Source organism: Aquarana catesbeiana, linkage group LG13 (genome assembly GCF_042186555.1).
Source record: "Aquarana catesbeiana isolate 2022-GZ linkage group LG13, ASM4218655v1, whole genome shotgun sequence".
Classification (NCBI taxonomy): Eukaryota; Metazoa; Chordata; class Amphibia; order Anura; family Ranidae; genus Aquarana; species Aquarana catesbeiana.
Window position 1 is genome coordinate 204,021,186 of NC_133336.1, and position 4,627 is coordinate 204,025,812.

Sequence of the window (4,627 nt, forward strand, 5' to 3'; positions counted from 1 at the left end):
AAAGTTTTGAAAATTGAAAAAAGAAAAAAAAACATTTTTCTTGTCTTTCTTCGTTTTCAAAAACAAATGAGAGCTGCAAAATACTCACCATGCCTCTCAGCAAATAGCTTGGGGTGTCTACTTTCCAAAATGGGGTCATTTGGGGGGGTTTGTGTCACCTGGGCATTCCATGGCCTCCGAAACTGTGATAGGCAGTGAAGAGTGAAATCAAAAATTTACACCCTTAGAAATCCTGAAGGCGGTGATTGGTTTTCGGGGCCCCGTACGCGGCTAGGCTCCTAAAAAGTCCCACACATGTAGTATCCCCATACTCAGGAGAAGCAGCTAAATGTATTTTGGGGTGCAATTCCACATACGCCCATGGCCTGTGTGAGCAATATATCATTTAGTGACAACTTTGTGCAAAAAAAAAAAATTGTCACATTCCCACAACTTGTGTCAAAAAATAAAATATTCCATGGACTCGACATGCCTCTCAGCAAATAGCTTGGGGTGTCTACTTTCCAAAATGGGGTCATTTGGGGGGGTTGTGCCATCTTGGCATTTTATGGCCTTCAAAACTGTGATAGGTAGTGAGGAGTGAAATCAAAAATGTATGCCCTTAGAAATCCTGAAGGCGGTGCTTGGTTTTCGGGGCCCCGTACGCGGCTAGGCCCCCAAAAAGTCCTACACATGTGGTATCCCTGTACTCAGGAGAAGCAGCTGAATGTATTTTGGGTGTGCAATTCCACATATGCCCATGGCCTGTGTGAGCAATATATCATTTAGTGACAACTTTTTGTAATTTTTTTTTTTTTGTCATTGTTCAATCACTTGGGACAAAAAAAATAAATATTCAATGGGCTCAACATGCCTCTCAGCAATTTCCTTGGGGTGTCTACTTTTGAAAATGGGGTCATTTGGGGGGGGGGTTTGTACTGCCCTGCCATTTTAGCACCTCAAGAAATTACATAGGCAGTCATAAACAAAAAGCTGTGTAAATTCCAGAAAATGTACCCTAGTTTGTAGACGCTATAACTTTTGCACAAAATAATAAATATACGCTTATTGACTTTTTTTTACCAAAGACATGTGGCCGAATACATTTTGGCCAAAATGTATGACTAAAATTGAGTTTATTAGATTTTTTTTTATAACAAAAAGTAGAAAATATCATTTTTTTTCAAAATTTTCGATCTTTTTCCATTTATAGCGCAAAAAATAAAAACGGCAGAGGTGATCAAATACCATCAAAAGAAAGCTCTATTTGTGGGAAGAAAAGGACGCAAATTTTGTTTGGGTACAGCATTGCATGACCGCGCAATTAGCAGTTAAAGCGACGCAGTGCCAAATTGTAAAAAGTGCTCTGGTCAGGAAGGGGGTAAATCCTTCCGGGGCTGAAGTGGTTAAAACTGCTTGCGGGTTTAATGTAATGTTGGGGCCTGGCAATATGGATGAAAATCAGTGAGACAAACGGCATGGGTACCCCCCGTCCATTACCAGGCCCTTTGGGTCTTCTATGGATATTAAGGGGAACCCCGCACCCAAATTAAAAAAAGGAAAGGTGTGGGGCCACCAGGCCCTATATACTCTGAACAGCAGTATACAGGCGGTGCAAACAAGACAGGGACTGTAGGTTTGTTGTTAAGTAGAATCTGTTTGTAATTTTGAATGAGTACATTTTTAACGTGTTTAGCTCCAACCAAAAAATCTTTTTTAAGCTTTTTGGAAAACATAGGGAAGGGTTATCACCCCTGTGACATTTGTTTTGCTGTCTGTGCTCCTCTTCAGAAGGTTTCACCTCACTTTTTGTCCCAATGACAAATGTTTTTTGAAAATTTGGGTTTTTTTGTGAAACAAGGATTGGTGATAAAGCATCAGTGGAAAGGAGAAATGTTTTTCCCATATTAACTCTTACAGGAGAGAATTTCCCTTCCTAGGGGTAGATTTCATCTCACTTCCTGTTGTCTCCTTCCGTTTGCAAGTAGGAGTCGTTTGTAAGTTAGATGTTTGAAAGTAGAGGCCTGCCCTATATACTCAACAGAAATTTGGGCCTTAGGTGTTGTTGTGGCCATAACACTGTAAGCCCTCACAGGGCCCTGCTGTTAAATATTAGATCAAGAATTGTAATTACATGCCCCTGTTGAACAGGGGCAGAAAAATTGGGCCTTTGGTGGTGGTGGTGGTGCTGGTGCCACAACACTGTAAGTCCTCACTCGCTCTTGGTGGGCACAGAAACGGGCCCTGCTGTGAAATATTAGATCAAGAATTGTAATTACATGCCCCTGTTGAACAGGGGCTGAAAAATTGGGCCTTTGGCACTGGTGCTGGTGCCACAACACTGCAACCCCTCACAGATACTCTAGTTAGAATGCAGGCACGAGCCCTGCTGCAAAGTATTGCATCAAAAATTGTAATTACACGCCCTGGCTGAAAAATTGGGCCTTAGGCACCGGTGACGGCGCCCAGAACCAAAAATGTTCTTACAAGCTATCAGCATAATCATTGAGGAGGAAGAGGATAATTACTCAGGATAGTAACTCAGCATCAGCATAGGCAGTCTTTGAAGGGATCTGAGATTTCAAAAAAAATTATTCGGTTACATCAGCATCAGGTGCTTGGTAGCTGGTGGTGATCCAAGACTGATTCATTTTTATGAAGGTCAGTCGATCGACCAAGTCAGTGGACAGACGCACCCTGTGATCGGTTACAAAGCCTCCAGCAGCACTGAATGTGCGTTCCGAAAGAACGCTGGATGCAGGACAGGCCAGTAGCTAAATTGCATACTGTGCAAGCTCTGGCCAGTGATCCATCCTCAAGACCCAGTAACCCAGAGGGTTTTCGGTGGGAAAGGTGTCCAAGTTGGATCTTGCCCCTAGGTATTCCTGCACCATGTAAAACAGACGCTGGCGATGGTTGCTGGAACCAATCATACCTTGGGGCTGCGGACTAAAAAATTGTCTGAACGCATCGGTCAGACGGCCACCTTCTCCACCGCTCCTTCTTTGACTGACCGAAGCCTCAGCAACACGTTGTCCAGAAACAGGAGTTTGTAACCTCCCAGTCTCTGGGAATGCATTGCACAAACCTTTCTGCAAGGCCTCCCGAAGATGTTTCATCCTCTGCTCCCTCTGCGATGGCAAGATAAGGTCCGCAACCTTACCCTTGTAACGTGGATCAAGGAGGATTGCCAGCCAGTTTTGGTCCTTCTCCTTGATACCACCAATACGAGGATCCTTACGCAGGCTTTGCAGGATCAGGGAGGCCATGCAGCGTAGGTTTGCTGAGGCATTCGGTCCAGAGTCCTCTGGGTCACTAAGGACGACATGGTCCGCAGCCACCTCCTCCCAGCCACGTAGTCCAAGTCCATGTGTTTCTTGGGACTGATCCCTTAAAGACTGCTGCTGATGCTGAGTGCCAGGCTTCACCTCCATACTGACACAATCCTCCTCCTCCTCGTCCTCTTCCTGTGTGATCGGCGGGCATGCAGGAACACTGTCTGGATAAAGGGGGCCTTGAGAGCTAAGGAAGTCCTCCTCTTCCTGCCTCTGTTCTGCCTCAAGTGCCCTGTCCATTATTCCACACAGCGTGTGCTCCAACAGGTGGACAAGGGGGACAGTGTCACTGATGCATGCACTGTCACTGCTCACCATACTCGTGGCCTCCTCAAATGGTGACAGGACAGTGCATGCATCCCTGATCATGGCCCACTGGCGTGGGGAAAAAAAACAAGCTCCCCTGACCCTGTCCTGGTGCCATAGTCGCACAGGTACTCATTGATGGCCCTCTGCTGTGTGTTTAGCTGCTGCAGCATGGCCAATGTTGAGTTCCACCTGGTGGGCATGTCACAGATTAGGCGGTTCTTGGGCAGGTTAAACTTCTTTTGGAGGTCCGCCAGCCGAGCACTGGCATAATATGACCAGTGGAAATGCACACAGACTTTCCTGGCCTGGACATCCTGTAAGCCCGGGTACCTGCCCAAGAACCGCTGCACCACCAAGTTAAGGACGTGAGCCAAACAGGGCACATGGGTCATTTGTCCCTGTCAGAAGGGCAGAGAGGAGGTTGGTGCCGTTGTCGCAAACCACCATTCCTGCCTTAAGTTGGCGTGGCGTCAACCACCTCTGAACCTGCCCCTGCAGAGCTGACAGAACCTCTGCCCCAGTGTGGCTCCTGTCCCCCAAGCACACCAGCTCAAGCACCGCATGGCATCTTTTGGCCTGCGTACTTGCGTAGCCCCTTGAACGCCTACAGAGCACCGCTGGTTCCGAGGACAAAGCACAGGTAGAGGCCATGGAGGAAGAAGAAGAGGAGGGGGTGGTGGAGAGAGGTGTGTCACAATCAGTAGTAGTGGCAATTTGGAGGCGTGGTGGCGGAACAACCTCCAACACTACTGCACTTTGTCCTGCATCCTTCCCAGCTGCCAGCAGAGTCACCCAATGCGCCGTGAAACTTAGGTAACATCCCTGTCCATGCCTGCTGGACCATGAGTCAGCGGCAATATGCACCTTACCGCTGACCACCCTGTCCAGCGAGGCATGGACATTGCCTTCCACATGCCGGTAGAGAGACAGAATCACCTTCCATGAGAAAAAGTGGCGTTTGGGTACCTGCCACTGAGGAACCGCACATTCCACAAACTCACGGA